Source organism: Caloenas nicobarica, chromosome 6 (genome assembly GCF_036013445.1).
Source record: "Caloenas nicobarica isolate bCalNic1 chromosome 6, bCalNic1.hap1, whole genome shotgun sequence".
NCBI classification, from domain to species: Eukaryota; Metazoa; Chordata; class Aves; order Columbiformes; family Columbidae; genus Caloenas; species Caloenas nicobarica.
In genome coordinates, this window is record NC_088250.1 from 38,355,812 (window position 1) to 38,368,771 (window position 12,960).

The window sequence follows — 12,960 nt, forward strand, 5'->3', positions numbered from 1 at the left end:
TCCATCACACTCGACCACCGAATTCTGCCAGGGTAATGTCCATCATGGAACATGAACTCAGTAAATCTTCCATCCCAGAGAAGGAATAAAGACTGCACCATATTAAATCTGAATCCAACTACTTAGGCGTGAACTTAAGGGATATGTTGTTGGGTTTCTGTGTTTGATTTTGGGGGTTTTGTTTTCTTTTTTGTTTGTTGTCTGTCTGTTCTTCCTCCCCTCAATGGCAGCTTCCAATAAGGACTGTAAAAGAAATTTTGCACTCTGGATGACAGTTTACGCATCAAGACCACAATCACCACAAGTTCGCTGTTGCCAGAGGCACGGCCAAATTAACCTTTTTAAGGATCACTGTTGTATTTCCATGAAGAAAACATTCCCCCAGTGTTTACGGCAATATTATGTTTGTACCATTGAGCATCACTAACACAGACAACCTGTTGCACAAACAAGGCATCTGACTGCCCCAAAATAATCTTGGAACAAAACAAGAAAACACTATGTAAAGCCAGACTGGTCGCACTGTTGTATAGACACAATCCATAAAGATGTTTTCAGATGTAAAACTGCTTAAATTCCTCTTTTGCTTTTCACCATAACACTGTTTTTAATAATTTTTAATAACAAATCTGCAAAATTAAGGTATGAAGATGATATTAAATCCAATTGCATCTAAAGTGCCAGCTAGAAAACTTCTGCTTATCACATGTTAAATTTTGCACGTTTGATTATAGGTAAGCCTACACACATGCAAATATTTAAATCAAAGTTGCTTATACAGCACTAACTTTGGGATTTCTGTGTCTAAACTGTTTGTGTTCTTTCTTTGTCTTAACCCTGATGAATAATTATTCAGGGGAAAAAAAATAAACCATGGCCTGGCCTTGCCTGCTTTCTTCCATGTCCCGCATTTCATCATTAATTTTACATATTTCATTGTTAATTTTAGACATTCCTCCAGTTCTCATTTGGACATCAAAGAGCTACTCATACCCAAAATACCAGCAATCTGAAATATTGGCTTCCCTACTTATTTTCATTTATAACTTGAAAAGATCTTTGATTTCTTGCCTACAGGAAATACTGTGGATCAAAAACAAAAAAACCACCACACCCCAGCATACATATATGCTCCTATATATACATATACATGGGGTCCAAGATTTAGGATAATAGAGACGTGGTTTTCAGATTTAGATTTCACATTCTCTGACTGGTGCTTCACACATTTATTTTTACTTTCACATCTGACGTGCAGCAATATGGCTCGCTAAGGTGTACGTTTAAGACATACTTTGATATAGATCTATTTAGAAGTGAAATTCACACTGGGATCCATGTCCTTACAGCACTAAGGCTGCTTCACCGCACCACTTACTGATGGCTGGGGGCAGGCAGCCTCTCCAGAGCCCCTCGTTAACAATTCTGCCACCGCAGATTAAGATGATTTTCCTGCTTCAGAAACTTGGTAGAGAACCTTTCTCACATACAACTGGAAAAAAAAATAAAATTAAAAAAACCACACAAGGTAGCCAACATATTTCTAAAATGCCTGCTGAGGTTCCAAAGAACCTTGCATATATATTTGGAGTTTGTTCTTCACCTTTGTAATTTTTTTAAAATTAGCAATATTAGTAAGTTATTATTAGTCCCAGACAAATGAGATACTCTCTGCAAGTCTGCAAATCATTTGCCTTGGTTTTGTTACCACTCTCAATGCATAATGGCTTGTGTCTTATAATCAGTAGTACACAGGAGCACTCAAGTAGAGCTTCAACATTAAGGTCCCATTATTTATACCAATATCACTAAAAACTTAACCTTAAAATATATTCTCAGTGTATTTCCTTAGAACAGAACACATAGGACCACATATGTTACGTATGTTTCTCCTGATCACACAATTCAGGATCCAGTTTATACAGAAACAGCAGTTCTTTAACTGGATTATTTAACCAGGTAAGATCTCGAGTCTCTGGAAAACACTCCTCTTTGCAACTGAAAGAGCCAATAGAAGACAATATTCTAGATTAAATATTTGCTCATCAACTACAGCGGGAGAAACATCTTCTCTCGACAGCTCTCCCAATCTGAATATAGGACTGTATTGTAGAAAAATATCCTGATCTTGTGAAGCCAAACAATGCAGTACATATACTTTATTTTTTATAACCTAGATTCCAACTGGTCACACAAACAGTGAGGAACTGAAATACAGCAAAAGCTTCTAAAACTACTGGCCTTCTCTACATCAGGAAACACTTGCTGTGATCACAGCTCACAGCAGCCATTCAGTTTTTGCCCAAGCAGTTTATTCCAGGAGCCCTGAGTGAAAGAAAGCACACTGGTAAAGTGCTGTTCTGATGATAAAAAACCATCTACCTCGAAATTTTCACTAGGGCAGGATATTGGTCAAGGACCATAAACGTTCACTGCTCTGATCAAAACAGAAAGTAACACAAGTTCATGCTGTAGATTGGGTCAGAGGTGTAAAATGGTCAAGGCCTGCGGCTCTTTCGGCCACGGGCAACGTCAAATGCTGCAGTCGTACAGCGTAGAGAACATTTATAAAAAGCTCAACCAGGAACTTTTTGTTTTCATATTCTCAAATTTTATTGAGCAGAAATGTTTGAGGATAGTTTATTACTTTTACCGGCCACTCTAAAATGGGCCTCCAGCCAAACCGGCCTTTAAAATATGCCTATATTTTAGTTTTAAAACGTTAAGGAAGTTGTATAACTTTTACATTAGAGTCTAAGTGACTTCACAGCCAAAGTGACACATTTCAGCTGTAACGCAGGCCCTTTGCAAGCTACGGGCACAACTTTCGAAACAGCACCAGTCACACTTGATACTAATCCCAACACAGCAGAGGGATCCACAAGAGTTAATGAAGGGAGGTTTGTAACTCACAGCGAATCCCAAAAGGCTGAAGTTTGGGAGATGTTTGCCAGTATCATATTAGTAACTCACATGCCAAACTCCTTCACTCGTTCAGGCTGAATTCTGGGGGACAAGACCAAAACCTCGACGTGCTGTTCTTGCCTTCATGGGGCTTTGCTGCACCACTCCGAGCGAGAGAATTGAGAGCAGTTGTAACAATAGCACCATGCAATAATTCAAATTTATTAGTGAACGGAGGAATTTGGTACCATATTTGTAAAGCTCCAACACCCTGAGCTGGACAGCAGGTTTGTTTCCTTTTACCAGCGCTGCTGACCAGCCAACTAATAATTACAGTGGGAAATCGCTCAGAAAGTTTGTCAAGACCGAGGTGTTGCACTACTGAGAATGATCCTCACCTTTTTTTATGTAGTCAGCGTACACATCCACGAAAAACAGCACTGTGTTAAAAAAATCCTGCCCTTAATTGATTTATGCGATCTGGATTCATGGCATTTAAACTTTTGTCAGAAAGTGTTCTTCCAATGTATTTTACTATGCCTGGACTTGCAAGAAGAAAAAAAAATATTAAGCAAGAAGAATACACTCTACATAAAGTCTTGAAAGCTCCAATTAAAATTCAATATTATACTTTGTATGGAGGCTCTTTACATGAAAATCCTGTCATGGTTAAGATTTAAGGTTAACCAGGTTAATAGAGTCCAATAAAATAGCTCTATTTAATTATGGCAAACCATTGTTATAAGCCACACTAAAAATCCACTACTCATCTTTACCTGACTATTGGGCTGAACTCTGAATCATGGTAAGGCACTCCCAACTTCTCATTGGGCAGAAAACCCTCCCGTAAACTGAGCTTCAAACTCTTTCCCCTGCTTCTTCAAAAAAGTGCATGCATTTGCACCTCACATGGGTTCTTTCCCCCAGTCTGCGACTCCAATGCTCACACAGTCATGCGTTAAAAGATTTGTGCAGACCTGCCAAGTCTCATTCACCCCAGACACACTTTCCTTAAAGTTGGGATTCGTTTGCAAAGTACACTTGGAGCAGCTCCTCTGTATGAAGCGTGCTGTCACATGGCGTTTTCCGCTTAAAATAGTAAAAACAGGATCCTAAAAATCTACACTTTTTGCAAAATTCTTTTTTTTTCTTTCCTTGTTCTATAAAGCATGACACTGTAACCACAAAGGCTACAATTCCTCCTAACACTGTTACCAGTTTATTTATATTACCGACCAGTTTATTTATATTTATATTACCAGCTATTTATACATATTAACATTTTAATTGTGCTATGGTTACACTTGGAATGAAACTGCGCTCAAATTTTTCAGCTCTCTCCATAACTACTTAAAAAAAAAAATAAAAAGCCCCCTGCCCCACAATGCTTCTATTATAAATAAAATAAGATATGACTGCGTTTAGAAAATAACACACAGAAGCATTTCTAACGCTCAGGGACCCGGTGGCTGAGGCCTAGCGGGGAGGACACGGCCCGACAGCGGCTCCCCCGCAGCCACCTGCCCCGGGCCGGGCCCAGGGGAGCCGGGCCCAGCCAGGCCGCGCTTCCCTCCCCGGCTTCCGCAGGCCCTGCAGCCCCGGGGGAAGGAGCCGGGGGTGCCAGCAAGGCCCTGCCCGCCTCCCCCGGCCCCGGCAGCCATGTTAGCGCCGCCGGGGAGGCGCTGCCGGCAGCGGCTGCTCCCCGGGGAACAGCCCCTTCCCGCCGGGGCCGGCCGGCTCCCCGCTCCGCCACATCACGGGCAGCCGGAGCGACCGCTGCCCCCGCCAGCGCCGCGGAGCCGCAGCGCGCAGCCCCGGCTCCCCTCGCCTCCCCCTCCCCGAGCGCGGCTCGCCGGGCCGGGCCCCCCCTCCTCCCCTCTCCTCCTTCTCCTCCCGCGGAGCGTCAGGCAACCGCCGGCCCTCACCCCCGTGCTCCTCGCCCGGCCCCGGCCCGAGCGCCCGCCCCGCCGCTCCGCGTTGACCCCTTCCCTCCCTCCTGGCTCGGGCGGCCCCGCTCCGCACCCCACCCAGAGGGAGCTCACCTCCTCCTCGCTCCCGCCTGGAGACCGTCGGCACCGACGCGCCGGCGTCCCCGGCCCCTCCCTCCCTCCCCTCGGCGCGCAGCAGAGCCGGCCTCCCCCACCCCCGCCGGGCCCCCTCCTTCCTCCGCCCGCCGCCCCGGGCCGGGCCCGCCGCCCACCCCCCGGAGCCACCGCGGCCCGGGCAGCCCCTGCGGCGGGGGAACGCGAGGGAGGCAGCTCCCTGGGGCCGGCTGCCGGAGCGGGAAATTAAAGCGAAAATAAATTAAAAAAAGAAAAATTGCGCGGCGCCGAAGTGATGCAAGGGGAAACAAACCGTTTGCTGCGGTGGCCGCGGAGCAGGGGCCGTGTGGGGGAGCTCAGGGGTGGTGGGAGGAATAAAAAAACAAGGGACTGTGTAGCAGGTGGACTGAGGGAGAAGGGGAGAAATTAAAAAAAATAAAAGTTTTTCTGAAAGAGGCAGGTGAACTAAAGAAGGAGGGGAGAAATTAGAAAAAAAAGGAGAGACAGTCAGCGCTCTTACCAGTTTATATAATAAGTAGGAGATGTGTTTGTGTTGGTTTTGTTTTTCCCCCTGATAAATCGATAGTTTTCAGGTGTTCAACTCCTGGGCGAGGCTGGGCAGGTGTTACTGTTACAGCTCGGTTTGGGAACCCCCTTCCCTGACCACGATGAATCACAAACCCCGCCAGCAAAACTTGTCCGGGGAGGAATGTTTGTCAGGCTGACTTAATTTAGCGTGGCGTAATCTTTGGTATGGAGAGGTAAACCTTTTTTTTTTGGTAGGAAGTCAAAGTGAAAAATATCTAACAAACCAAAATTTCCAAAGAGTACAACTGTGAGAAGCATCAAGTCCAGTAACTTGAGGAATTATGTATTTTTTCCTGCTCTGGCTAATCAGTGATTATAAAAGAGTGACGAGAAGGCTGATTTGCATGAGAAATATGCTTAGGATAATGCAGAGTTTTGTTTCACAATTTTCCAGGTTCGAAAAGCTTTGTAAAGTTGTTTTCCAATAGTTTTCCACTCTCCTGCACCCCTGAATTCCCGATACTATGAAGTCATGGAAATGCCAAAATGTCACAAGGCAGGCAGCTCTTCCAGTTGTTTTTTTTACCTAGGCAGAAGTGGTAAGACCCGAAAATCTTTTAATATATATCACTCACATTAGAAATGATTGTATAAATGATATTTCATCTTTCAGACATTGTCAGACAGGGTGAGAGATGAGGAGACCTTCAGTTCGACTGAATAATTCGCCCCCAGTGTGTGCTGGAACACAAACAGGATGTTTTATCCCCAATTTATGGATAGAAAAATTGAGGCGAGGAAGTGAAGGCATTCATTTCCAAGCGTAGAAGTGCTCATTTGTAAGCAGGCAATTTAGGCTTGAACTTTTTTTCCCCTTTTTTTTTGGGAAAGCACGGTGTATATACAGTTCCCATTGAAATTACACTTGAGGCACCCAAGCAGAAAGACTTTGGCCATACTCTTTTTGGGGTCCCACAGCCCTAATCCCATGTTCTAATTGGCCAGTAATCTGTGGACAGATATTGTAACAGTTCCTTTGGAATATTTTTCTACTTCTCACTCATTTGCATACTAATGGCATAAAAATAGGCACTTCCTGCCAGTAATTAGTTGGAGCCCAGAATTTAAAGAAAGAAAAAGACCACAGCATTATGGTAGACGGATGGTACTGAGGAAGCTGCAAAAAAGAGTCACTTCTCTGGCGCTCAGAGCGCGCCTCTAATTTGGAGTTCAAGGCTGGCAACTCCGTTACCTCTGTGTGACAGGGATTAACTGTTTGCTTGGCCTAATAACTTTGCCTCTAATGAGCCCCTCCAACTTTTTTCATGGCAAATCACTCGATCTGTCCCGCACCCAGTCTTGCCGCTGCAAAGGTTTTTCTTTTCTTTTTTTTTTTTTTTTTGCCTTTTTTTCCCAGAAAGAATAATGCTAGCGGTGAAGTCCGCACCATGAGCGGAGTTCCTCGTGGAGCACCGTGACTCAGACCAGCACAGAGCCTGCTCAAGGGTTCTTCACCTAATGAGGCACCGTGCAACTCATAACCACATCAAGTCGTGTGAAGCTCGGGGTTAAAATAGCCCATTTAGATCTTCGGGTGTCTGTACAGTGTTATTTGACTTCTCACGTGTAGGTCGTAGACTTGAGTGCAAACCAAGTTGGCGATAGCTAGAAATTTTCTCTGTACATCAGCAACATATCCAGCTTTTGTTTAACGTATCATTTTTTTCTCAGTAAAATATGTAGAGTTCTCTACATTGTAGAAATTTCTCTGTTGCTAATCTACTGGTGGTAACTATGGCAAAGTGAAAAAAGGAAGCCTGGAGTTACCCATCCAACCCTGAAGAACAGCGATAACTTAAATGAGACAAAGAAACGTGTATTTTTTCTACTTTCGTCCCCCAACTTCTCTGGAGATAAAAATTACAGATTACATTCTCCAGGGCTATCGAACTGACACCTTCGGCAAAGAGCTAAATGCAGAAACTCTTCCCGTGGTATTACTTAGAAGAAATTTCAGCAATTACTGTTTGCCGTCTACAATCGGACAATACTGATCTCCAGCGATGCGATTTAAAAGCTCATGAGATGAAACTGCAGTTAATTATATACCTTTAACTTATTTACCTATTCCAATAGCAAAGTAATTATTAATGTGTTAATCTCTCTAATACACTGACTGTAACTATTAGTTTCTTTAGAGCTGCTGCTACGAAAGAACCGTGGGATGGACGCAATCAATGAGGCCTATACTCCTCAAAGTCAAGACCTGCACTGCAGCAGTAAATGTTCAGTTCCCTTAGTGAATCCAGAATGAAAGTCAAATATTTAGACCTTCTAGGAATGCTTGGAGAGAATTTATGAGATACCTACCACAAATTAAGTCAGCACAACCTTTGCCTCAACACAACTGTGTCTGCCCAAGCAGCCTTGAGGGAGTAGCAATGTCAGACAGTCAGATTGACTCTTTAAATGACCTGTGAGACCGCGGTAGCAATGAAAGACTAGAGTATGGAGAGGAAGCTCCTCCATCCCTTCGACATCCACCGTGTAAAATCCTTTTCCAAGGGCAGCCTTTGGTAGCTGCTGCTTCTCAGGGCGAGCAAGGCCACGCTTCGTGTTGCAGCCCGGTGGGCCAAGCACTTCCCGAGGAAGGGGAAGATTTTGGCTGAAAACCTTTCGCCACTTGGCAGGAATCAAAAATTGTGTCTCCCCTGTCTCGTGACGGGCCCTTCTGCCCTGGGTCAAGAGGTGGAGGGAGGAATGAAACTTTGGTGGGGGCCGACGCTGAGCTAACAAAAGTAAGCCTGAGCAACGCCGCAGTGAGACGACGCTCGGCTGGGGCCGTCCTCTTGGTTTCAAACTCCACTAGAAAAGCCTTTTTCACTTTTCTTATACCTTTTCCTTTCCCTTTCCCTCCACCCATCCCACTTCATCGCTAATCTTAATGGCAAGTCTGTAGGAAACTCTTTATTACCTCGTGCTGAACTAAAAAGTGAAATTGTGTCACATCGTTTTTACGTGAAGTTCGTATCCGCGCTACCAACAGAGCTATATTGCATTTTTCTGCAAACTTTGAGACTCTAGCTTATTAAAGCACAGATCCTTAAGATGATTTGGTCTATTCCATTAGTAGATTTATAAAGTGTGCAGACTGAGTAAACAACAGTGACAGCTTGGGGAAGTGTATGCACCTGTTTATTAAAAAGACGTTAACAAGGGCAAATCTAAAATAAGAACATGTACCACAACCCAATTTTCAGCAAATTTTTATGCATGCCTACACTTAAGGTTACCAATGTTATTGGCAATTTCTCTCTTTTCTCTCTCAGAAGTACACGGCAACTGATGAGCACGGAGCATCTGTGGCAAAGGAAAAAAACACCGTCTTCAAATTTTGAGGCGCAAACATGACCCTTTCTGTTTCTACTGTTTCCCACCCACATTCAGTTAGTGTGAAAGAAGGAGAAAAATGGAAAAAAAAAAAAGGCAGATATTTTCTTTGCATGGAAAAACCAAAGTATGTATTGTTTTCTCAATCACAAGCAAGCACTTTCATCACCGTTTTTGCTCTACATCATAAGTGACAGCGAGTTTTCTGTATTTTACTGGTATAACTTAGAAGAGGTCACATTTCGAAAAGTCCTTCTGCAGAAGTGAGTCTTCTGTTTGGATGTATGTAAATTCTACAGCGCTTATGCAACTTGTAATTTGCAGATAGGTATAAGCATATGCAAAATGGAGATTAAATGTGTATATGCAAGTTTGCAGAACTAATCAACCAAGAATGTGCAAAAACTACAAATGCTTTGTTGAAATGTTTCTCTAAAAACGTTTATGAATGGGCCTTCTCTAGCAGCTTTCACTCAAGGATGCTGAATACACTTCATTTTTATTAATAATTTATAAGATTTACATGATCATATTATTCCCCCAGAATAGCATTTAAAAATATATATCCCCATCTTGCGAGGACCTGGCGGTACTTATGCCTACTCACAATTGCTTTTATGAGTATAAAATGCTGCAGGCCCAGAGCCCCTCCAGGATTAGATCTTAATCCCCAAAGATACGTAAGTGCTACCGTCTCCTTTCTACAGACTGAAAACAAGAAACCACACGGGTCAACGCACGGAAGTTTATACATAAGGTTAATAATGGAGTAAAGAATTAAAATTTAGGCTCCAAATTTGTCAAGTGTGTTATAAGGACGGTCACTATCCCTTCTTGGAGTGCCCTTCATGTCAGTAGTTGATCTGAATATTACTGAAGGCAAATCAAAGCCCCAGACCTGACTACGAGTCCTGTGTTTCAGCGTACGGCCAGGTGAGCCCTCGTGCACATCCCTCGAACACTTTTGATTACTCCTGTTATCATCAGCTGAAGCAAAGGGTCTTTGAACTGTTCTCACAATACAGAAGGCAAAAAACCCCCGGTATTTTACTTCAATATACCTTTTACCAGAGCCGAGTACAATAGGATGTAATTATTTTAGGAACATTAAAAATATCTATTATCTTCCTCCCAGGCTAGGTAGAATAGTAGTCTGAAGTATTTTTGCTTTGTAATTTTCTAAAATGAAGAATTCTGATTCAACCAAACCTCTTCAGAAGGAAACTGGCTGATATTATCTTACTTCCCTCTTTTCTTATTGTGGAATTGTTGAGAGAATGCCAGTTGTTGCTACTTGTCATCACAGCTTTCTAGTCCATAATATTGCTCGTTAAAGACAATAAATACGACCAGAAGACTACTCAAAAACTGACCAGTATGCAGAATTCAAGTGCATAGGTAATAACACAATGACAATATAAAGCTCGGTTTGCATGCGTTACTTAATTGCACGGGCACACGTGCACACAGAAATCATGTCTTCTGAAAAACAGTTCTCCTTTATTTGTCTTCATTATATTTATTCAACAAAATTTTAAAAGATTTTTTTATTTCTCAGATATTAAATTTTATAAGCAAACGAACATCTCGGCTCCTCTTTCAGGGGAATACAGGAAGAGTCATTGGTGCCAGGAACTGCCGCAAGTGGGAAAACTGGGGGTTGCTGAATGAAATGCCAAGGCTGACGATGACCAAGATACTTTTGACTCCAAACAGGCCTATTTCGTCCCATTTCTATGGTATTAAAAGTGTATAAGGTACCATGTTTGCCTCTGAGCTGGGTTAGTGGAGTCTGAGACCAGTCCCTCCAGCAAAGATGTGTATTAAGGGATGTGTAGAGGTTGAGTTGCTCTTCTGGGTGTGAGCTAATGTACGGCTGATTCCTCTCTGGAGGACACTTTGATTCTGGGTTTCAGAGGGGACCCTTTCACTATTCCTAATGCTGGTTTTGGCTAAAAAGCCCGGCAGCCTTATGGAGTCGTTGTAGACTCGCACACCAAAGAAATGTAGCCTAAAGAGCTGTAGTAAAAGACTTTGTACCACCGCTGCCCACTGCTCGAAAAGGCAAAGGTATAAGTGCATGCAAAAAAAAAATAAACTCAAGTTCTGTGAGCAGATTAACAAAGCTGTTTGCTATTATGGACAAAAGCTGCAGGGAAAAAAAAAATGAAGAGGAAATGGGCTGTATTACTGTGAGTTGGCACAGAAATGAAATACCAGGCTACAATTTATGTATAGTAATTGTTCACGAAGCTTTCTTTGGGTTTTGATAGTGACTCATTGTGTTCTCTGTGACCTTTGATGTACAGGATGGGCTGCTAGAAGACAGAGGAAGCCACAGTAAGAATATAAAACTTTATTAACTTAAGATTTTGTTGTTTTGTTTGTAGTTGTTTGGGTTTTTTATTGCTCAGTGATAAGTGGTATCTCTGAAAAAGACTACCAGAGATATTTACCTTGAGTCCTCACGGGTTTTACCACCTCTCCCAGGCTTTTGCAGTTGAAAAAACAGCTCTGGTTTAGCTGAAAAAAAATAGCTTTGGTTTTAAAAAGGAAATTTGTTAAACAATTGGTTGCTGACGTTGACTACTGAGTTCTGAAAACTAAGATGACTGATGGAAATACTGCTGCATTAGCAGCCCAGGTAATGAGTGGTGGAAGGCACCGCACCATAAGGGACAGGCAGAAAAGTTATTGAGAAGATATTCATCCAAGTGATTTTTTTATGTTTCAAAGAAAATTATGGAAAAAAGTCATCAGAGTTGACACGACAGACTCTTCAGCGCCGTTAAGTTCCATTATGTAAATCCACGGTGATGTAAGCCAGACACTGTCAAGTTTGATACGCCCCAAATTTGACCTAATTAGCCATTTGGTTGTTAGGTTTTTCAAAGCTTGTCCAACTCCGCTCAGTTCAGGATAGAGATGCTAATTGGACGCGTAACCTACAGGTGCTAAAGAATTCTTACCAAAGCAGGTCTATCCTATTAGGAATGCAAGTCAAGGCTCAGGGTCATCGGCTCAGATAGTGGTGATGGGAATGGAAATCTCATCTACAGCTCTCTTCACATCACCATTTTATTTCCGGGAGTGAAATTCAAATCCAGAATAAATCAATGCAATCTAATAGATATTTGCCAATTGGAGCCGCTCTAGCTTCAGTCGGTTGAACGGGGAAAGAATGTTTCCTTGAGTATTTAAAAAGCTGAGACTATATAACGCAAAGCCTAAAGTGGTTAATTCTACCCCCAGTAACAAACACACTCCTGTGCACGTTGCAGCTGAAGTTTTCTCTCGTTCATAGACCCACCACCCAACATCCAGCTTGCTCGTGGTCAGTGACTGCCACGGGGTAACTTGCTCCAGGTTTGCCTTTCACATTTCCCATCGATGTCCCTGTGTCCCCAGCCTCAGATCATCTCCTTTACGCTCAAGTCCTCTTCCCACCCATTTGAGAAGCAGGAATACAAGAACCTTTTGTCGTGACTACACCTTGGCCCAGATGCCTTAATGCAAACTGTCTCTTCTGCTGTTTCCCCGCAATCCCCTCCACAAAATTGAAATGAGATAAAAAGAGCTGCACAGCCTTCGAGTTTCCTGGCTTTTATCTTTTTATACCAAAGCCTTTGTGTTAATTTTGCATAGCTATTTTTACATCAGGGATAATATCCTGAATTACTGCTATCACGTGCACTTAAGAATCCCACCTCACCATCCTCAAGTCATCTGGCAACCTGATAGTGTTTCCTGCTCCTTCCCTCACATCAGCGCTGCAGAAAGCCTTGCTAAAAGTTTCACAGCTGAAAAAGCAGATGATTTGGCAACACCTTCCTATAGAGATTTCTTTTTTTTTTTTTTTTTTTCCCTTTTTAAAGAAATGTGCCTGTCTTTGAGCAAACTTTTTCTTTCCAACTGTTCTTTTTTGTCAGCTTGCCAGCTCGACTTCTAGTATTGTTCTGCAGAGATTGCTGTGAGGAAAAATGAAAGAGAAGAGAAAGGTAGAGAACTGGGGGAAAGGGAAAAGAGTTCAGAGGGCATTTAAAGCCTGGGGAGCCTAGCATGGGAAGGGAGATAGGCTTAGGAAACAAGGAATAAA

The 12,960-nt window shown here is 42.9% G+C and overlaps 1 protein-coding gene across 11 annotated transcripts in view; it reads right to left on the reverse strand.

Annotated features, from left to right (window-relative positions):
- The window catches only part of GTDC1 (glycosyltransferase like domain containing 1), a 184,366-nt gene extending 179,361 nt beyond the window's left edge, over window positions 1–5,005 (reverse strand). For all 11 annotated transcript variants that reach the window (XR_010606382.1, XM_065637514.1, XM_065637517.1 and 8 more), the window contains exon 1: window positions 4,947–5,005. The gene's annotated coding sequence lies outside the window, so the exon portion shown is untranslated. The remainder of the gene's footprint in view (window positions 1–4,946) is intronic.
- Between the last annotated feature and the right edge of the window lie 7,955 nt (window positions 5,006–12,960).